Below are 23,734 nucleotides of genomic sequence, written 5' to 3'. Positions count from 1 at the left end.
AGAATTATCCAGTAATTTCAATAAATAAATAAAATAATAAAATAATGGAAACGGGAGCTGTGATGGAAACGGAAAGCAGGACAAAATGGTGGGAACTTGGGGAGACGGTCAGCGGGGCAGTGACTCAGCGTCTACACACAGGGCCCATACCACATGGAGGCGGGCGAGCGCCGAGCGTCACAAAGATCCTAACGGTACCGGTACTAGCGGCAATGCGCAGTGCCGAGTGATCATTAAGCTTCACGGAACCCAAGTGATCATGAGGCTTCGCGGTACCAGGTACCGGTACCTGGTACCGGTACCCGGTATCGGTACCTGGTACCGCGAAGCCTCATGATCACTTGGGTTCCGGGAAGCTTAATGATCACTCGGCACTGCACATTGCCGCTAGTACCGGTACCGTTAGGATCTTAGGGCCGTACTTTAAAACCATCCGCCAAGGTCGGCGAATGCCTGGCGAAGTTACGCTTGGCGATCGTGTCGGTGAGGAAGGCCGTACTTTAAACACTCATTTTTCTCCAGCGGTGGCGATCGCCAGTCTCGGCGACCGAAAGTGATCGCCCGCGCTAACACTCCCAAAGCCTGCTAGATGTAGCACCGTGTCGACTAAAAAGCGCGGGAAATTTGTATGGTGCATATTCATCCTTCGCATACATTATATGCTGAGTACCCGCTTTGGATACATCAGGGTCTCCTTCGACGAAATTTATCAAAAACATGACGGTAATTATTATTTTTCGTTTCGAAATATGTAGAAAAACGAAATATGAGGAATATATACATATATATGAAAAGGGCCTCTGACCCCACACCTGGGGAAAGGAATAAGGGAAAAAGGTAGGAATCGTTCTGACGAATGATCATGAATGTGGGTGTGACATGGGTGTGGGTGGGTGGATATAAAGACAACGGCTGCCCTGAGATTAGCGCCTCACCCAGTTCTCAGTGGCCTAGGGATTAGCGAGTGAAGAAAATTTATTAAGCCCTCGAGAAAAGAATGTGTGTGTACATGTCTGTGTGTGTGTGTACATGTGTGTGTGTGTGTGTGTGTGTGTGTGTGTGTGTGTGTGTGTGTGTGTGTGTGTGTGTGTGTGTGTGTGTGTGTGTGTGTGTGTGTGTGTGTACATGTGTGTGTGTGTGTGTGTGTGTGTGTGTGTGTGTGTGTGTGTGTGTGTGTGTGTGTGTGTGTGTGTGTGTGTGTGTGTGTGTGTGTGTGTGTGTGTGTGTGTGTGTGTGTGTGTGTGTGTGTGTGTGTGTGTGTGTGTGTGTGTGTGTGTGTGTGTGTGTACATGTAATGGATCTGAAAAGAGGTTGGCAACAGAATACTATGCCAATCTCTCAAAAGTTCATAAAAGCCAATTGGAACTAATTGCCATTCAAAAGAGGTGTGTCAAAGAATATCACGAGAAAACTTGGCTCGACTAAAAAATCACTAATCATTTTTTTCTTCTGTTCTGAAAGACTTTCAGGATATGATTGTCGTATTAAACATCAAAATACTTTTCCAATAGATTTTATTAGTCAACCATATAAAACAGATTCCACAAAAATATAAAACTTGAAAACAAATATAACTTATTTTCCAGACTGAAAACCACATTACCTGAAGGTAGAGTAGGGTTCCACGCCTGTGTGTTTGCATGTCCTGTGTGTGTAATGGGAGTATATGCTATAGCTATGTGTGACTGTGGAGCTCAGAGCTCATTCCTGTCCAGTTGACCCTTTGAGCTTGTAGTGGGAGAGACCCATTAACCCAGCACGGGCCAGATAGTCACCCCATTTGGTATAGTGCCTGCAGCCTTTGTATTGGCTTACTCCCTCAGTTTACAAAACCCAAAAAAGATACAGACAACAGTTTACTTTTATCACTATTTGGGCAGCAAAAATTGGTCCCTGACATTTATATCATTTCATGTTATTCATTTGAAAATACATTATTTATCATGTTTGCCCTCTTCCTCTGTCCTGCAGTCTATTTTGTGCATTCTCAATGAGTCTTTCCTCTTCATTTATAATATCATTGTCATAATCTTCCATATCTTCATTCCTGTCTGCCATTGCAATGTTGTGCAAAACAGCTGCACTGCAGATTGTGGCCATGGTTGTGTCCAGGCTTGTACGCATAGGAATGGCCAGACAATGGAATCGTCATTTCCACACTCCAAATGCTCTCTCTATTACATTACGGGTTTTAGCATGAGCCAAGTTATATCGTCCTTCATTTGGCCGTGATGGATTCCCAACAGGAGTCATAAGAAAGGGACGAAGAGGGTAGGTTGAGTCCCCTAACAAATGGCCATTGTAATCGCCAGCTTGCAACTGAGCATACAGAAAACTTTTTTTTTTTTTTTTTTTTTTTTACAGCAAAGGAGACAGTTAAAGGGCACACAAAAAGGCAAACTTAATAAATAAAAGCCCGCTACTCACTGCTCCTAAAAAGAATCCAAAGAGGTGGCCGAAAGACAGGTCAGTTTCGGGAGGAGAGGTGTCCTGATACCCTCCTCTTGAAAGAGTTTAAGTCGTAGGCAGGAGGAAATACAGATGAAGGAAGAGTGTTCCAGAGTTTACCAGCGTGAGGGATGAAAGAGTGAAGATGCTGGTTAACTCTTGCATAAGGGGTTTGGACAGTATAGGGATGAGCATGAGTAGAAAGTCGAGTGCAGCGGGGCCGCGGGAGGGGGGGAGGCATGCAGTTAGCAAGTTCAGAAGAGCAGTCAGCGTGGAAATATCGATAGAAGATAGAAAGAGAGGCAACATTGCGGCGGAATTTAAGAGGTAGAAGACTATCAGTATGAGGAGGAGAGCTGATGAGACGAAGAGCCTTAGCCTCCACTCTGTCCAGAAGAGCTGTGTGAGTACTCCATACGAGGGCGGACAAGGCCCCTGTATATGGACAGCAACTGTGCAGGGGAGAAGAACTGGCGGAGACGGTACAGAACGCCCAGCCTCGAGGAAGCTGATTTAGTAAGAGATGAGATATGAAGTTTCCAGTTGAGATTTTGAGTTAAGGATAGACCGAGAATGTTTAGTGTTGAGGAAGGTGATAGCTGGGTGTTGTCAAAGAATAGGGGATAGTTGTTTGGAAGATTGTGTCGAGTGGATAGGTGGAGAAACTGTGTTTTTGAGGCGTTGAAGGACACCAGGTTCTTCTTGCCCCAATCGGAAATAATAGTAAGGTCTGAGGCTAAGCGTTCTGCAGCCTCCAGCCTTGAGTCGTTAAGTTCCTGAAGGGTGGGTCTTCTATTAAAAGAAGTTGAATAATGCAGAGTGGAATCATCGGCGTAGGAATGGATAGGACAGTTCGTTTTGGAAAGAAGATCATCAATGAACAACAGAAAAAGAGTGGGAGATAGGACAGAACCCTGTGGGACACCACTGTTAATAGATTTAGGGGAAGAACAGTGACCGTCTACCACGGCAGAAATAGAACGGTCAGAAACTATTAGCAAATATTCTGCTGTCGTGGACTGATCCTGGCCATCGACAAATAATATTATAAAAACTTAAGTATTGACCACCAACTTCATGTACATTTAATGAAAAGAAGCCCTTTCTGCTTCGGTAAGTTTCTGCTTGCTGACCACCTGGACTGAGAATGGGGATGTGTGTGCAGTGTATTGCACCAATGACACCTGGGAATCCAGAGATTGCTTCAAAGTTTGTCTTGATGGACCCTAACTCATGCCTTCCAGGAAACTTTACATACCGCTGATATAAAGCAGCAATGGCACACACAGTATGTGAAGAGCATGAACTTACAAACTGCTGAGAGACATCCAGGCAATCTCCAACAGTTTGGTGCAGGTCACCAGTGGCCATCCATCTTAAGGTGATGAGGAGTTGAAGGTGAGGTGGTACAGGACATCCTATGGAAGGAGAGTAAATTGTTAAGGATAACCAAGAATAAATCCCATATCTTGCATTCCATTGTAATATATCATCTATATGTAGGGCAACAACTGCTAATGATTTTGATTAATGTATTTGATGACGTGGGGATATGGTATTTATTTGCTATTCACCACCCCAAAAAATTAAGGTTATGTTTGAAACATTAAAATCAGCCATGACAACAGTTTCCAAAGGACTGGGTGCATGACTAGAGAATTTAAAGAATTACCACATGTTTAAATCATTATAGCGCAATGGTATATTATGTACACTAACCTCTTGCATCAGCTGCCTCTGGTAAATGTAAGTCAGCAAGTAAGGCCCTTGCGCTTTGCTTTGATATCCTGAACCTGGATGTAAATTCCTCTTCAGTCAAAGTCAGGAATAAATCCAAGCGATCCTTCACAATCCTTCTCGGCAGTCTGACCTTTTCCCCTGCAGCATCCTCGAGGACATCAAGCTCCTCAAAAACTTGTAAGGCTGCCATCATCTGAAGAATATACATTATATACAATGATGTAATGCTTATACAAACAAAGTATTATTGACTATTATATATGAATAATGATGTATGATGGAAAATGGACTTTGCTAGCAAGTAGTATTTATGTAATGTTATTCAAACAAAGTATTAGTGACTATTATGAGTTATGATGTATGATGGGACCTGTATGCCAAGAAATGAACTTTGACAGCAAGTAATATTTATGTAATATTAATGTGATATGCAACATATCATCAAGTAGTAGAACTAAATGAAGAATCAATGTAATGACAATTGGTCTTGGAATATTTATGATACAGATGCTTTGGTATTGTTTTACAAGTGCACCTGCATCACGGTGAAAGACACCTATGTGCTTTATGAAGGGGGTGTAGGGCCCCTAGTTGGTTTGAAAAAAAGTTATCACGGGGATCGAGGTTAGGTTAGTTTTAGGTTTACCAATAAAGGGCGAGTATCCTGCAGGAAATATCGATGGGTTTCACTAAATGGGAAGGGGGGGGAGGGTAGAAGAAAACTAATGGTAAGCAGATTATTTCAAAACACACCAAAAACTACCCTCTAGAATATTTTCATCTGCCATAGCAAGACAGGCACACTTGTAAAATTTTAGCGATGTTTCTAGTAGTAACCCTTCATAAATTCTAGTTGGCTTACCTGGGTCTTGCTCTTGATCTAGGTTTAGGAGGGAGTGACCCCACTAGACAGTGACTACAGCCTTTATACTTGCTTGCACTCTTATGTCAATACCTGAAAATACAGGAAACAGGAAATACCTTCATCAGCTTTTGTTACATTTTGCCTATTAAATCCATCAATAATTTATAAATACACAACTGACGAATGATTCTGAATACTCATTTTGTAAATTTCATTATGAAATTATGATGAAAATAACAATTTATTAACTCATCCTGCATAAAATCAGTAATATGACTAGCCCGGGCAGGACTCAAGAATGTGGCCTTGGCACAGCTCATTATGGCTCACCTGCGGGCGTGAGACACCTTTGATGCACCTGACAGTACCGCTGCATTCATCAAAACATTCAAACAAAGCCGCAGGCTTGCATAAAATGGAAATTAACCTAATTATGTGAACGATAATACAGAGTGCACTTACCGGAGGAGGCAGGCGTCTTGAATCCTCATGGAGCGATACTACATAGTCTTGAAAAAAGATGTAAATACATCGATATTTATAAAACTTGCTTGAGTTATTGCATAAATAAATGAGTGTGTCTTTTCTAATTCGTTTAACTTCTCATGCTAATGCAGACATAGTAAAACAATTCAAATTTATGCCTTTCGCCAGCGGGAAAGGAAGCCTCCGCCTGGACTATCGTTCGGCGGCAAGTTCCATTACTATTTCGTCCTCAGCGCTGGCGAGGCTTAGCCCGGCGAAGCGTTCATTCCGTCTAATGGTACCAAATATCGGATCGCCCGGAGAACTCCAGTGCCAGGCCTGGCGAAAGGTTTTTAAAGTACGGCCCTTAGGAACAGAGAGAGGGATAGAATCCGAAAGAGGGCAAAATGGGTACTTCCAAAACTTTATTTGACAACAAAAATAACGTTACTGTGTGAAGTTTGTGGGAAATGTTTCAGTCAGAAGGATACCCTCAAATTACACACTCTTACACACACTGGTGAAAGAAAGCATGAGTGTGAAGTTTGTGGGAAATGTTTCAGTCAGAAGGGTAACCTCAAATTACACCTTGTTACACACACTGATGCAAGAAGTCATGAGTGTGAAGTTTGTGGGAAAAGATTCAAACTGAAGAGTATATTGGACATGCACCTCTTCAGACACTCTGGTCATAAAGGGTTCAAGTGCGATGTTTGTGGGAAACGTTTCATGACTAAGGGTGAGATTGTCAGGCACATGAAGGTCCACTTCTCCTGAGGTGCTGTGCTGATTCAGTTCTGCTGTGTGTGTGAGTGCAAGTGTTTGTTGTGGTGGTGTTACAGGGCTGTGTGTAGCACAGAGAACAGAAAATATTCATCTATTGGAACAAATGGTGACTGTCACGGCATGATCTGTTATTCACTTTCCACCCCAGGCTTCATGTGGTTGGTGGGTCCTGTGAAAGGTCTGGGCCCGTATCCTCGAAAACTATTAATACTAAACTTGGTATTAACTTTCGACTTTGGTATTAACTTCACTCTCAAAGTGTATCCTCAACAACTATTAGCCTAATACCTACTCTTAACTTTGGTATTAACTTGAGAGTGCTGGCGAGGACTTCTAAACACTTATAGCATCTTCCATTTAGCATAACCCGTTTCTGGGTCGTGATCTGGCGTGTTCCATTTAGCGGAACTGATCAGCTGACGCCGCAGCCTGCACCCATTTTAGAGGATCTGGGTGACCCGGAGGGACCCTACTGCCGAGCAGGGTTAGCCAGATCACTTTCGACCCAAGACCCAGGCCAGGACCAAGACTATCGCCGCCGCCGCCATTTGCATGCCTTATTTCCCATATTTGGGTATTTTTTGCTACAACCACTGCATCCAGGTGGTGCCTGGTGATCCGAAATTGTAGGTACTCTATGCCAGTTACATATTTACCCATAGATATGTGCCGAAAACCATGAATAATAAGTTAAAAGTGGTGCAGTGGGGGGGGCGTTGAAATTTTAATTTCGGGCCCAGCAAGAGGCCTGTAGTGGCTTTAAACAAAAGCAGTTGGATGAATAGATGTGTGGAGAGCCATATATGTATGGCGGGGCAAGGGTTTTGTGGCCGGGCGAGGGAGGGGAGTGAAACGCGACGGCTGTGTTTTATACAGAATAGCACCCACCCAGGTGTCACATTGGCGCTGTGTCCAGGGGTAATGGGCTCCCTCCCACCACAGGCTCAAGGGCCAATGCGACGGAGATGAGCACCGAGGCCACGCGCTGCTATAGCATATGCCCCCAACTTTACCTTTACCTTACAGTGACTGACGTGTTTATTGCCGATACATGTTGATTTGTTATTTATCATTACCTACCCAGTTAATTTTCATCATCATTGGTAACCCCCATTTATGCATAATGTAAAGATGAATCGTTTGTTTCAGTGACTTTGTGTTATTTGGGTCACTGATATCACAAAAAAATACCAGTTAGGTTAGATTATCAATGAGTGAAGCAGTAACAATGCAATATTATGTCTAAATGGTAATCAGTTGGGCAAAACTTAAGAATAACCACTCCAAACCAATATTCGTATTAATTTAGCACGTGAATTATTATTATAATGCATTTTTGTATACGTTTTACCTTGGTGAGGGGCCAGGGGGGCAAGCCTCTTTAATTATAGAGTTAGGTGGCTCGGATTTTCTAAGTCCATTGTTATTGTTTCACAACCGCCTCTATACACAGACTGAGCCTGATACCTGCCTTGCAGTGCACCCTACAAACTAGTTCCTAAGTCAGTGCGCGCAGGTCGTAATGTTCAGTTGGAGTAGTTTAAATATATTTGACATGTGGCGTGGCCCGTCAAAACTTACACACCGCGGGACGGATTGGGAGGGCGGCGGTGGGGGGAAGTGGGGGGGCAGTATGCCCACCATCTGATGACACGCCTGACACTCGTCAACAGATTGAATGCTAGGTCATATTGGAATAGACTACAAGAGTATGCATTAGGGATTTTCCTTACTTTCGAGACTTGGGAATTTCTCCTGATATAGGGATTTTTCTAGGGAAATTTTGGAAGGCCATTTTTCAGTGATATGGGCTCCCCCCCCCAATACCCCAGTTCCCCAGGTTTGTCTTGGGGGGGGTAGGGGGGGGCTGGGGTGGTGGAGGGGGTGGAGTGGTAATTCTTGAGATTTACCACTAGGCCTGATAAGGGAGCCTCCCATAACCCACTTGGCGAATGGGGTACCTCTTTGGCCGACTCGGTAAGGAGTGGCTCTCCCGCCACGCTGGTTGCGGGTTCAAGATAAGTACAAGATAACTAATAATGTGGCTATAGGTCCAAATAGGTTAAGTTTCCTAAATGACGAGTTTTGTTTAAAATTACATTCCATCATATTTTTGTTGCCGAGGTATAATTTGAAGGCATGAATAGTATTTCAATTGTTGTAGAAAGTATCCAATTTGGATTATCAATATACAGTCATCTATCAAAGGTGGCATATGCTGGGGTGTGTGTCGCCTCACCCACCCTACAACGCCAAGTCCGAGGGTCCCTCCAGACAAGTCTCCATGCAGGGCCCCCTTTCATCCTGAGTACCTCCTGGCAGGATTTATCAACTTGCTCAAGTCACAAACTCTGTAGGTGTCATTATTGGTTTCTTCTGATCTTAGAGTGAGTCAAAACTGTAAAGTTAACATGTGCCCAGTTATGATAATCATTATTAATAGTTTCGTGTCAACGTGTTCCATCAGTGTCCCCAATCACACCTGGGAACCCAGCAGTGTCTTGAAATTGTTTCTTTCTTGATTAATCTGTGTAATAAGAAAAAAAAACAATTTTTGTACCTGTTGATAATTGTGCTCAATGTTTTTATTAGTTAAATAAATGCATTTGTACAGTTGTTTTGCTTTATTTTCTTATGCTGGAGGATAGAATTGATCTTGATTTTCATGACCCTATTTGTGCTGAGCGAATGAGAGAGTTATAGTTCAGCAGTGTTATCATTAGGTAAGGTTGGAGGCATTTGATAAGCTGTGTTGTCTTGATCTTGACAAGTTATGCACAGGGCACCAGTACAGGTGCATAACACGGATATTTGTGTTGGCTGCTGGGGGAACTGGGGTGCCGAGTGTGTAGGGAAGGGAAATGAATAGGTGTACTACTAGTTAGTCTTGGTGTGTTGTGACAAGTGAGTGTGTATTTGTTTTCTGAATGAGTATTGTACCACAGTCTAAAGTCTGTAGGGGGAGGCTGTTCCAGTCACGTGTGGTGCGTGGAAAGTATGAGTCCGTACATGTGTCAGTGTTTGTGTGATACGTTTGGTATTTTTGGCTGAGTGTGTTACGAGTACGCTGACTGTTTGCGTCCTGTAAGTATGTGTGTGTGGGTCAATGTCAATGTAAGTGTATGTGATCTTGTACAGAATTTTAAGTGTGTGCTTGTCTGCACATGTGAAGAGGTTACATATTAATCTGTTATTTGATCTGTGTTGTGATGCCTGGTGTTCAAGTTCATTGTTTATAATGAACCAAGCCACCTTGGTGTTGATTAGTGCTAACTTATAAATGTTTGTGTGTGTGTGTGTGTAAGGATCCCACACTGTGGAACAGCATGCTAGTGTTGGTCTCACAAGTGTGTTGTTCATCAGCGCTTATTTGTCTCTGGCCCTTAAGCCTGCGTCAAGTGAGAACCTATTACCCTGGGACACAGGCCAGTATCTAATGTCTAAGTTAAAAGAGTTTGCTTTCCCAGAAAACCCATTTATCCATCAGCCTGATAGGGTATCAGGACACCTCTCCTCCCGAAATTGATCTTTCTTTCGGCCACCTCTTTTAATTATTTTTTGGGAGCAGCGAGTAGCGGGCTTTTTTTTATTATTGTTTTCTTTTTTTGTGCCCTTGAGCTGCCTTCTTTGTTGTAAAAAAGGGAAGATGAACAGGTGGTGTGCCATCTGCCTAGGCTGGGCCTATGAATTTTAGAGTAAAAGAGTCGACATTAAGATGGTACAGCAAGACACAAAAGCTAGAGGGAGTAGACTGGCATGTAGGAGACTGGGGGAGCAAGCTGATGTTTAAAGTAAGAACGAGAACCCCGCAGCTAAATGGCAGGAATAGGGACGGGGGAAACCAGAACTGTAGCTGTAGGACAGGAGAGAAAGAATCAGTGGAACACCCAATAGTAGAATGCAGCAACCATGAGAGGCAGAGAGGGGAGTTATTAGTAGCACCAGGGAGGAGTGGGCTAAGAGGCTGGAGGAGGACAACGGGGCCATCGCACGGTACGTGTTGGATGGAGATGCAGTGCTGGGAATAAAGGGCACAAATGCTTGAATAAGCGCACGGATAAGCAATGTCAGTAAGTTATTCCAGCAACAAACTGAAAAGTAAAGTGTGATAGTATATTGCAGTGAAGAAAAATTAAGCTACACAGCACAATTGAAAGGAAAAGTGTGGGAATATACAGGAGAGACGCCTGAGAGGAGGAGGACAGGTCAAAAGAAGAAGAGGAAGAATATTTGCTTACATATCCGCCTAAATGCGTTCCATTTACGGCGCGAAAACCCGGACATGGGTCTGGGTTTATCCCCGAACCTGGTTCCGGGTTTTGTGTCAAATGGAAGATGCTATTAATAGTAAAGTTAATATTGAATCCCAGACCCAGACCCATATCAACATGGCCACCGGGCTTCCTCGTCCAGCCCGCCTCCGCAATTTAGAGTTTGATAGGGCGCTTTGGAACTGTATAACGATGGTGAACTTGTCAAGACATACATATTAGACCGTGCAGGAATGGAGTATGTGACTGATTTGGTGAGAAGAGAGCTACAAGATCCAGTTCAAAGGGAGCATTCCCTCACCCCGGGGTTGAAAGTGATTTTGACTTAAAGATACTTGGCTACAGGAAAAATGCTGCAGTGTTCAAGTGATGAGTTAGGGGGTAAGCCAGAGTAGTGTAAGCAGGGTGATTGTGGAAACTCTGGCCGCCCTCAGTGACCCGTAGGTAGTCGGGAGGTTTATCCAGTCTCCCCTTGATAGGGTGGAGATCCGTGTAAAGCAAGCAGAATTCTACCAACTTGCCGGTGTTGTGGGAGTGATAGACTGTACCCATGTGAAAATAATGGCACCAAAGGAAAACGATGTAGTTTATGTCAACAGAAAAAATAAATAAACATAGCTTGAACATACAATTAGTGTTTGATGCCTTTGTTATTGATTAAAATGTGAAATATTCGAGTTAAGGAAAACAGAACATGGGAAAAAAACTTTTATTTGTAGCAGAAAGGTACACACATGCAAATGAAAAAGATGACATTAAAATTGCATTAAAATGTCATTTAGAATATGATTTATAATTATTGCTGCTGGTTATTCATATTGAGATAATGGTGGTAAGAAAGCTTGTTAGAGACGTCTGCCAGTGTGAGGGAGGAGGAACGAAAGGTCGAGGTGACCACATCGCGAGCATCATGACTTATGAGTGAAGTAAAACGAGGTTACTTGGTTTCTGTTTACAAAGTTCCAAGTGGAAAAACAACTTTACTGTGAATTCAGTGTATACTTTTCTGGAGTATTGTGTTTACTGAGTGAATTGGTGACCAATCTGTTGTTATTTGTGTCTTGCTTGAAGATATTCATCATTGGATTCAAAGCTATGGTATTAATGTGCAATAGTCATCATAACAAAATATGTAGTAATTAATTATATATGTCAACCTATTTATTTTCATGAGATCATGGTATGACCACTGAAAAACATAGCTTTTTATCTTGGCTCCATTACAAATTCAGTATATAATTACTCTATTAGTGGAATCTAGTTTTCAGCATCTTTTATTATTATGCCAATATTCTAAGCACTCAGCTTGCAAACATGCTTAGGTTTATGTTGTCAGCTTGGGTCGGACTTATGTGAACACTTTGCCAAGTGACCTAAGATTACTCAATGCTAGCAAACCTATGGTATTAACGTGCAATGGTCATCATACCAAAATACGTAGTAATTAATTATATATGTCAAGCTAATTATTTTCATGGGATCATGGTATGACCGCTGAAAAACATAGCTTTTTTTATCTTGGCTCCATTACAAATTCAGTATATAATTATTCATATATTCAATAAAGTAGTGGAATCCAGTTTTCAGCATCTTTTATTATTATGCCAATATTCTAAACACTCAGCTTGCAAACACGCTTAGGTTTATGTTGTCAGCTTGGGTCGGACTTAGGTGAACACTTTACCAAGTGACCTAAGATTACTCAATGCTACCATATAGGTATACTACATCTTTGATTGTGAGTTCATCAGAGAGCACTGGAGAGCAGCATGAGTCTAATTAGGTGCTAATGAATATCCTGCCTGCATCACAGACTACATAAAATGTAAATATGATCGGTGCCTAAAGGTGTTATAAGCTAATGCTCATCTCCGTAACATTGGCCCTTGAGCCTGTGGTGGGAGGGAGCCCATTACCCCGGGACACAGGGCCAGTGTGACATCCGGGTTACCACAGTTTCCCCAGGTAGTCATTTATCGACCAGCCCGAGAGGGAGGATGATCAGCTGGGTGAGCTGCACTCCGACTGCCCAGGCCGGGATTCAAACCCAGGCCCGCGTAGAAGCCAGGCATGCTGACCACTAGACCACGGAGGCGTATTGGAGCCCAATCTCAAGTGAACCCACTCACAATGGCACACAATTTTTTTTCTGGTAAATTTTGTGCTTTGAATGAATTTGCTAACCATTTCTGTTGAAAAACAGCAGAGATTATTTTTCACCCCTTCCACCCTAACCTTATCAGTAATAAAAAAAAAAAAGTGACAAAATCATAGCCTTGAGGCAGTAATATTCAGCCCCAGCATAAAAAAATTATACTGCTGCCCTATGAAAGGCATCTCTCAACTCTGATGAAGTAGGTGGTGACTGTGGTGGAGCAGCTTCATTGTCATCCCTTGCAGTGGCAGGTGTCATTGGGCCAGCAGATGATGAAGCAGTGGCAGGTGTTATTGGGCCAGCAGATGATGAAGCAGTGGCAGGTGTCATTGGGCCAGCAGATGATGAAGCAGTGGCAGGTGTTATTGGGCCAGCAGATGATGAAGCAGTGGCTGGTGTCATTGGGCCAGCAGATGATGAAGCAGTGGCTGGTGTCATAGGGCCAGCAGATGATGAAGCAGTGGCTGGTGTCATAGGGCCAGCAGATGATGAAGCAGTGGCAGGTGTCATTGGGCCAGCAGATGATGAAGCAGTGGCAGGTGTCATTGGGCCAGCAGATGACGAAGCAGTGGCAGGTGTCATTGGGCCAGCAGATGATGAAGCAGTGGCTGGTGTCATTGGGCCAGCAGATGATGAAGCAGTGGCAGGTGTCATTGGGCCAGCAGATGATGAAGCAGTGGCAGGTGTCATTGGGCCAGCAGATGATGAAGCAGTGGCAGGTGTCATTGGGCCAGCAGATGATGAAGCAGTGGCAGGTGTCATAGGGCCAGCAGATGATGAAGCAGTGGCAGGTGTCATTGGGCCAGCAGATGATGAAGCAGTGGCAGGTGTCATAGGGCCAGCAGATGATGAAGCAGTGGCAGGTGTCATAGGGCCAGCAGATGATGAAGCAGTGGCAGGTGTCATTGGGCCAGCAGATGATGAAGCAGTGGCAGGTGTCATTGGGCCAGCGGATGATGAAGCAGTGGCAGGTGTCATTGGGCCAGCAGATGATGAAGCAGTGGCAGGTGTCATTGGGCCAGCAGATGATGAAGCAGTGGCAGGTGTCATTGGGCCAGCAGATGATGAAGCAGTGGCAGGTGTCATTGGGCCAGCAGATGATGAAGCAGTGGCAGGTGTCATAGGGCCAGCAGATGATGAAGCAGTGGCAGGTGTCATTGGGCCAGCAGATGATGAAGCAGTGGCAGGTGTCATTGGGCCAGCAGATGATGAAGCAGTGGCAGGTGTCACGGTCCCAGCAGATGATGAAGCAGTGGCAGGTGTCATAGGGCCAGCAGATGATGAAGCAGTGGCAGGTGTCATTGGGCCAGCAGATGATGAAGCAGTGGCTGGTGTCATTGGGCCAGCAGATGATGAAGCAGTGGCAGGTGTCATAGGGCCAGCAGATGATGAAGCAGTGGCAGGTGTCATTGGGCCAGCAGATGATGAAGCAGTGGCTGGTGTCATAGGGCCAGCAGATATTGAAGCAGTGGCTGTTGCTGGAGCAGCTAATGGTATCTTTTCCACAAGTAATGAACAATGTGCTGGGATGGTCTCTAGGAATACTGATAAAGTGTGTATCTACAAAGAATATGAATTTAAGGGTAATTAATAAATTGTTTTAATAAGAATATAAAAGTTTTTGCCATAAACATACAGGCCAGTCAATATTTCACTGCTGCTTGACTGTTGCTGCTGTCCTATCCCTAGCACATCATGTCAATGCTGAATGGCTCTGGTACCCCTTCAAATACATGAGACGAGCAGCCTATGATGTCATACACCAGTTTATCTACCACAGTTAATGTCATAGTTATATAGGCAGGCGCCTGCGTATCTGTGGTGCCACACGTGTGGGGCACTCAGGTGCTGGGGAAAATGTCATTGTTATGATGGGGCAGGGGTAAACCAGTGTATGCTGTGAGGCCTTGGAGTGGAAGTTCCCTGTCTGAACTCTGCAGCTAGTCCCCCATACAGTGAGGGCCTTTTTTACTCCCTCAGGGGCTGTGCAGCTGAGAGAGTGGTGTACATGAGTGTGAGTGTGTGAGTAAGTGTGTGCCTGTCTTGGCTAAAACCCTTCACTGGGGGAAGACAACCAAGGTATTTAGATAGATTGATAGTCATTGACAGATGAACATTAAAAAAATTTCTATATCAAATATGCAGTTCACTGCTATGAACTTATTAACTTTAAGCTGAAATAAAGGCATTGTGGCCAGTATAGCTGCATTCTGTGAGCACATAAAAAACTAACTAATATAAGTTTTACATTTAAAGACATAACAACTAAAAAAAATTACCAGTCTGCTGCTGCTCATTCTTGCACTTGGCAATGCAAGGCTTTGATTTTTGTTGTACGTTGTACCAACGCCTCTCACAGTCATCCTGCGTACGGGGTCCACTCCCAGGGAAAGCACTGTCAGGGTATAAATGTGAAGCAAGTTTCTTAATTGTTTCACTATGGCATGCTTTTTATTTCCCATAACTTCTCCAATAACATTTAATACATGCTGTGATGGAAAGCTAAATCAGTACCAATATTTTATTTACATGCATCATAAGACATTAACTTTTTAGTTGTTATGAACATGGCCATAAATACTACTTTTCATTACCTACTTTTCTAAAATGCTTTTCTCTAAGTAGGATGATATTACACAATACAGCTATACAAAAAAATTCAAAGCATTAATCTTAATTCCATTCTTTTGAGTACTACTAACCTAACATTATATCACCAGAAACTGTTTGACCAATGCTATCAAAATAATATTTTAATCTTACTTTACCATTCTCATCAAATCTACCTATTCCGATATAGTCTTAACATAAAATACTTGTAAAAGTGTTGAGAGCCTGGCATGCCCAACCCACCCACCCCCCAAAAAAAAAAATCTAAATAAGGAATAAATAAAATAACAGGTAAATATGACATTAATCTCTTATAATAACTCCCTTTCCACCCAAACAAAATTGGGGTCCTACCAATTTAGGTTAGGACGTGTTAGGTAGGACAGGTTTAGCAGGAGTTGGTTTAGTTGTGTTAGATTGTTGAGGGAGTGGGGGTTGCAGCAGAAATGGTCATGATGATGCTATTCACATGGAGCAGTAGGAAAAAGTATGTCCTGTTTGGAAACTCTGTGGTTGTGTTTGTATACAAAAATACCCATTTGACGAGGTTAGGTTAGTTTGCAAGTTACTTGAATCATGAATATGTGAATATGTAACAAAAAAATAAAAGCATTAACCTTAATTTAATTATCTTGAGTACATTCCAATCTAACATTATATCACCATAATCTGTTTGACCAATGCTATAAATATACTATTTTAATCTTACTTTACCATTCTCACAAAACCTACCCATTCCCATATAGTCTTGACATAAAGTACTTGTAAAAGTGTCCATAGTCTGGCATGCCTAGCATCCCCCCCCCAATAAAAAAAATAATAAACAAATAAAATAAACAAAGAATAAAAACAGGGCAAATATGCCTTAACTATCTATACCAACCCCCTCTTCCCCCCCAACAAACTTGGCATGTTAAGTTAGGATGTGTTCGGTAGGACGGGGCAGGTTTGGCATGGTTAGGTTTAGTTATGTTAGGTTGTTGAGGGAGAGGGGGTTGTGGCAGAAATGGTCATAATGAAACTATTTAGATACAGAATGAAAAGGTATGTTCTGTTTGGGAGGTCAGTGGTTGTGTTATTATGCAAAAAATACCCAATTGATTAGGTTAGGTTAGTTTGTAAGCTAATTGAACCATGAATATGTGATTACTAACCTTGTTACAGCTTCTGCCACTTCAGTCCACGCTCTCTTCTTATCCTCAGGGGTGATACTCTTCCCATAACACCCTCTGATTATACGTATTTTTTCTTGAATTTGATGTAAGAAGACCGTTTCATCTGGCGACCAATTAAACTTACTCCTTTTCTGGGCTGGTTCTCCGGCCCGTAGATCATTGGGGCAGATGACGTGGTTATGGTGCGGTAATTTCAGCAGAGCAAGTCGTGACGCAGGCGGGGAGATAAGGGTATTGACGAGTGACGGAGTAAAAACAGCCTTTGAGGCTGCTTCTATCAGCCACAAAACTCAGTATTTTCTTGTGTTTGCCATTTATTATGTTTCTGTTGTACATTTATACATCTTTTCTTTATTTTTCTTTTGAAATATATACTTAATTCATGTCGGATGTTTACGTTTTGCACGGAGGCGTCCTTAAGGCGGTGTCACACTAGCACTTTTTCCGTCAACTTTTTCCGTCGTTTTTCTGAAAATCGTCGATATCTTGGCTGCAGCCTGTCACACACAAACTGTGTTTCGTCTGAAACTTTCCGTCGGCACAGACCAAGGAATGTAAACAAACATGGAGTCCACGCTGCGGCAAAGATACGCTGCTCTGAACCTAATACTGTGTATTGTGAGACTTAGACGAGCTAAACAAGCCAAAAAGCGTGCATGGATGCGCTCATGGTTGGCTCGTCGGGAAAGAGAAAGTGTGTACCACAGGCTGTTAAAAGAGCTGAGTTTAGAGGATCATGAGACTCTGAAGAATTGGATCAGGTTGGACAAAAGCCAGTACCACAGACTTCTGGAGTTAGTGACACCTCTTATTGCCAGAAATGACACCAGGATGAGGAAGGCTGTCACTGCAGGAGAGCGTTTGAGACAGGTTGAAGCCACGCGGAAAGTCTCGGTCTTGGTCTTGGAAATGTAAACAAAGGCGGAAATTTGCAGGCGGAAACGATCCTGATCGTCTGACAAATTCATGCGATAAGTTCATGCGGAACGATGAAAAATCGACGGAAATCGCATTAATCGACGGAAAAAGTGCTAGTGTGACACCGCCTTTAGCAACGAGCTCGCCATAAAGAAGAAGAAGATAATAGTAGCCAGGTTTTGCTAATACCTACACTCAAAGTTGACGAGGATAGCTTTTACTCTTAATAATTTGAAACTATTAACTTTGATAGTAACTTTAAGAGTAAAAGTTAATAGCTCTCGAGGATACGGGCCCAGAGCTGCACCGCTGGATTTGGTACAGCGATGCCGTAGGTGTAGCTAAGGAGATTGACCACATCCTCGTAAGTACTCGTTGGAGGATCCTTCAGAACTGCAGGGTTTACCGGAGTACTGAGTTCTTTGCAACTGACCACAGGCTTGTTGTTGCAACACACAAGCTTCATGTCAGGTCAAGAAGGCTGAAAGACTTGGCATGTGCTCAGGACTATGCAGTGACAGTCTCAAATCAGTTCAATGTGCTCGGCTCCCTTGAGAACCCTGTAGAACTGTGGGATACCTTCAAATGTGACTCTTCGAGCTGCCAAGGAGTGTATTGGAAAGCGCCCGAGATCTAGGAGTGGGTTTGCCTCGGAGGAGATGCTGTCGTATTACCAAGGCCATCTAGCGAGCTGACGCCAGCTGCTCACAGAGTTTCGTTCAGCTTTCCTGTCTTTCTTTATATGTAGTCTTTGTTTGAACATCGCACGTACGGAGCAGCACATGCGACCACAATGGAGCAATTAGGACCAAATGGTGAGATACGACCGGTTGAACATACGGCGCCAGGAAACCATGTACCGAATGACAAAGGAAAATGGCGATTCTCCTGCTGGCAACGTGATGAAAGCACGTCCTCACACCAAAGAAATGCTGCCAAGTCATACTCACTGAACGATCTGTCTCGTAACATGGACGTTATCACGCATCACCGAATAAAAAAAAAACTTCTGTATATAGCGTTTTTGTGAAGTACAAAGGCTAATGTATACTCACCCCCCAAAAAAATTCCTACATGTCGTCACACCTGGGTCAAAATGGCCACTTCCAAAACTTCATTTGACAACAAAAATAACGTTACTGGAAACGCTGTGCCGAATGGCACACGGGGCACTCATACCAGAGAAGTGAGAAGGAGCAGAGGACTGTGATACCCTCTCCTCAACAGGGCACCCGACGCACTAATACATGCCCGTGAATGAGTTGAAAAATTCGGCCAAGGTTAACCACAGTGAGCGCGAGTTTCAAAAACCCCTTAATTTTTGTGCCAAACGGCAAACGGTTTCCATTCTAGGGTTAAGCAGTATAGGATATACGTTGTCAGGTCCGGGGCTTGTATTTGTTTTAAGGGACTGGAGAGCTTTAAGGACTTCATCGGTAGTTATTACAAAGTTAGGCAATGCCTGCTCAAGAGGAGGAAGAATCTTCCTCCAAGAGAGCGACCCGCTGAGGGCCACTCCATGTATTATTCCTCCAAGGATAAAACTAAGCGTAAGGAAAAGAAAATACAAGAAATAAAAGACCATAAATAAAATGCATAAAAAGACAACAACTTAGGGCATAAAAAGTCTCCAATTAGAAAGAAAAGAAGAAAAAATAGGGAAAATAGGCAAATCGGAAAATAGGAAAACCTGAATATAGTGTGAAGAAGAGAAAAAAGAAGCAGATCATCACAAAAGAAGAAAATACGGAAATAAAAGAAAATGGGAAAAATATGTACTAAATCAGAAGAGGAAAACAGGAAAATCTGAATCTAGGTACACAGAAAAAATAAAGAATCAAGAAGGACCTAAGAAGATGTGCAAAGAGGAGATTTGATTGATTGATAGTTTATTGTTGCAGATAAACAAGAGGAGAAGGGAAAAGAAGAAAACAGGGAAATAAAATAAAGAAATGGGAAAATAGGTCAATCGGAAAGGATAAAATAGGAAAGTCTGAATATAGGGAGACAGAAAAGTGAAACAATCAAGAAGGAGCCAAGAAGCTATAAATCCCTTCTCCCTTGTTGTTTACCTGCAACAATAAACTATCAATCAATCAATCAGGAGAAGAAGAAGAGGAGGAGGAAGCAAACAAGTCCCCTGTGAGTCACAGGGGACCTTGATCTTGATGTCACAGTCTGTGACATCAAGTCATCAGACATCAGTCTGCCACACCTTGAAGTGCCCTGGCAGTGTTTCTCGTGGAGGAGGAGGAGCCCCTCGGCATGCAGGCCCCCAGGGTGAGTGTGCGGGTGGTGGAGGGCCAGGGTGTGGATGGGCTACACTTGGGACAGGAAAAAGGGGAGGGCCAGGGTGTGGACGGGCTACACTTGGGACAGGAAGGAGGGGAGGGCCAGGGTGTGGACGGGCTACACTTGGGACAGGACGGAGGGGAGGGCCAGGGTGTGGACGGGCTACACTTGGGACAGGAAAAAGGGGAGGGCCGGGGTGTGGACGGGCTACACTTGGGACAGGAAAAAGGGGAGGGCCAGGGTGTGGACGGGCTACACTTGGGACAGGTTGTAGGGGAGGGCCAGGGTGTGGACGGGCTACACTTGGGACAGGAAAGAGGGGAGGGCCAGGGTGTGGACGGGCTACACTTGGGACAGGAAAGAGGGGAGGGCCAGGGTGTGGACGGGCTACACTTGGGACAGGAAGGAGGGGAGGGCCAGGGTGTGGACGGGCTACACTAGGGACAGGAAGGAGGGAGGGCCAGGGTGTGGACAGGCTACACTTGGGACAGGAAAGAGGGAGGGCCAGGGTGTGGACAGGCTACACTTGGGACAGGAAGGAGGGGAGGGCCAGGTGTGGACAGGCTACACTTGGGACAGGAAGGAGGGAGGGCCAGGGTGTGGACGGGCTACACTTGGGACAGGAAGGAGGGAGGGCCAGGGTGTGGACGGGTACACTTGGGACAGGAAGGAGGGGAGGGCCAGGGTGTGGACGGGCTACACTTGGGACAGGAAGGAGGGGAGGGCCAGGGTGTGGACGGGTACACTTGGGACAGGAAGGAGTGGAGGGCCAGGGTGTGGACAGGCTACACTTGGGACAGGAAGGAGGGGAGGGCCAGGGTGTGGACGGGTACACTTGGGACAGGAAGGAGGGGAGGGCCAGGGTGTGGACGGGTACACTTGGGACAGGAAGGAGGGGAGGGCCAGGGTGTGGACGGGCTGTACTTGGGACAGGAAGGAGGGGAGGGCCAGGGTGTGGACGGGCTACACTTGGGGGTATTATTCTAGTGTTTGCCCATACTCACCCCTCGCAACCAAAATTGGCTAGGGGGCCGTTGAGACTTCGGGGAATGCGGTGGTAAACATGAAATGCATTGCAAATGCATAGTTTTTGAGTTATGAGGGGTTGAAAAATACCCTAGATGTAGGGAAATTCCTTACAATTACTAAGATGTAGGGAAATTTCATACATTCCGGGTTTTTTTTACAACGTACGGAAACCACGCAAGGTAATTATTGAAAATCACTCCGCACCTCGAAAATACGATATTACGCCTCCATAGTGTAGTTAAGGGCATATTATACATACGGACGATGTGTTTACATGGCGACGCCATTGCAATATGAGCAGCGTTGCCAACGATCCGGTTAGCAATGATACGCTATGTGAGACCAGGTCCACCATGCGTTGTTATTATTATTTTTTTGGTGTGAACACGCACCTTTACCTAATACTATTTCCGATAATACGCTTGGTTAGCGATGGTACGCTTTGTTAGCCATTAGCCCACGCATGTGAGACCAGGTCCACCACGCGTGGTTATTTTTTTAGAACCCGCACCTTTAACCCGCAACCTGCTGTACGCCTTCTGGGCGGCTGAGCGATAGCTGCTGTAAGCCTTCTGGAAGCGGGCTTTTCAAACAGGCGCAAAAAGTTTCATATGGCTTCAGATACTGCCAGAAAAACATTTTTGTGATAGAAAAATCTAAGAAATATGCAGGATACAACACATTTCGAGCTACAGATATGTGTATTGTAATATTTATGACACGTTTATGTAACTTAGATATCATTTATTGAAGGTCAATCTCTCGCTGATATAGCCGCACTAGGCGACGCACTCAGAATCTCAGTCCCGCAGCTTACCGGTTAAGAGGGGGGGGGTCGAGGGGGCCGAAGCCCCCTCGTTAGCTAATTAGTTAGTTAGCGGGCCGCAGTCTCCTGAGCGGCCCAAACAGACAAAATACTAGCTTGGAGGTTTTGTATTTTTTTGCCCAGGGCTTTATTTTGCTCTCCAGCAGCTTAAGAATGATTTAACTTGCTGTTAAATAATTGTTAGTTATTTTGATTTCTGGTCTTAAGATAAGTGATTTTCAGACGCCCTCTCGCTGGAGAGGCGTCTGTAAATCACTTATCTTAAGACCAGAAGTCAAAATATACCAGGTAGGTTTTAAGCTAACAATTATCTAACAGCACGTTAAATCATTCTTAAGCTGCTGGAGAGCAAAATAAAGCCCTGGAAAAAATACAAACCTCAAGCTAATATTTGTCTGTTTGGGCTGCTCCAGGACTGCAGCTGCGGCACATTCGCCCTCAGTGGTCACACTACACACAGATGCAAACCTTAAAACCTTACCAGCAAAGGGTAAATACATTTTTTTTCTATCAGCAGGTACCACGTTTGGACATTTGGCTCCAAACGACAGCCAGTATTATTTTTTCCCGAAATAGAAAAGAGAAACCGAGTTAAGTCCAAACTACTTGTCTTCGAGTCGCCGCTGGATAGCCAATATGGTCCCTTGACGCACTGTACTCCTGAAAAAAAAATCTCCTTCAACTCATGCAGGATAGTATTATTTATGGTACCTTTCCTCAACTATTTCTTCAATTTGCCAACAAAAATCACCATTATCTGTGAAAAATAAATAAAACAGGAAACAGAATATTCAAAAATAAATTAACTAACTCTTCAATTCCAATATTAGGGAAGTAAAAACTGAACTGAAAAAAAAAAAAAAACTAATGAACAATAATAATGATAATAATAATAATAATAATAATAATAATGATGATGATGATGATGAATACAGTATTAACTGCATGAAACATTGCAAGAAGTTAAGGGGATTCAAACAAACTGAAAATAACAAATCCAGTAATCTTTTCCTTGGAGAATCTTTTGTAATGCATGAGATGAAATTCCTTCCATTACTTTCCCAGTAAAAAAAGAACCGTATACAAATACTTAAACCATACTCTGACATGGCTATTGTGATCAATCACCTAATTAAGATCTAGCTATCTATGTCTGACAAAACACCATCTTGTGATGAATGTGCTGAATCATTTGACTGGGATTTCAACCTTTGTGCTCTACCTCCACAACGATCGCTGGAACAACGGAGATATTTCATAATTGTTTGACCAATCTCCTTCTCATCTGTAGAAAATTGTGGCTTCATGAGCAGCACTCCTGTCAAAAAATAATGTGATGTAAATATATTAACTATACATTATTAATTCTGTAAAATCTAATGGCCACTGAAAGGCTGCTGTTCCCCTACTCTAGACCTTCTCATCACCTCCTCATTAGTCACCCTGTCATCCCAGTCAGGTGTTACTTAAATAGGGAAGGTTACAGTGGCGTAGCTACGGGTGGGTGGGAAGCCAATAACCCCCAGGTGCCTAACCACTGGCCAGTGGGCACAGCTGCCATACGGCAAGGGAACGGTGTTCCACCATGTAGGACGGAGGAAGCATGCAGGAACATTATGAATAATTTCTACTCATGACTTACTCTCGAACTCAAGTACAATAAATATTTTTCCTCTGCTTGAAAGAAAGTATAAGATTTATCAAACTATCTCTCTGATGCCTCACTCCATTCAGGAACGTCTAACAAAGAGGTGGCCACAGCAGAAGAGCTTCCAATTTTTCTTTATTCACCTGGAGGATAGTTTCTTTGAATTGTTTATGGGAAGAAAACAATATATTCAATGTTTATGATAACCAACATAGCAGTCTTCTAATACCAACATCAAGTATTATTTAGCATTTCTTAAGTTGGACTGTTCTAATTACATGATTCATATACTTGAAATTGTACTCACCACACACCAGTTGACAAAGCTTTGTTGACTTGAATCCTATCTTGGTGAAATTCTCCTTTGTTTTCCAACACTTCTTGCCCTCCCAATTGAATTTCTGTTGCAGTCGATTTGACATGACAGTATCCAAAATTGACTTTACTGCAACTCTCAATGTAGTTCCTCCCAAAACCTTCAGCCGTTGTACCTAAAACATATAACT

General features: G+C 43.5%; 1 pseudogene; it reads right to left on the bottom strand.

Moving 5' to 3' along the window:
• Positions 1-1,422: 1,422 nt before the first annotated feature.
• Positions 1,423-5,597, bottom strand: LOC126987451 (putative nuclease HARBI1; annotated as a pseudogene).
• Between the last annotated feature and the right edge of the window lie 18,137 nt (positions 5,598-23,734).

The sequence above is a fragment of the Eriocheir sinensis genome, chromosome 64, assembly GCF_024679095.1.
Source record: "Eriocheir sinensis breed Jianghai 21 chromosome 64, ASM2467909v1, whole genome shotgun sequence".
Lineage (NCBI taxonomy): Eukaryota > Metazoa > Arthropoda > Malacostraca > Decapoda > Varunidae > Eriocheir > Eriocheir sinensis.
The sequence above is the reverse complement of the archived record's forward strand: the minus strand, read 5'-3'. Positions and strand labels throughout refer to the sequence as shown.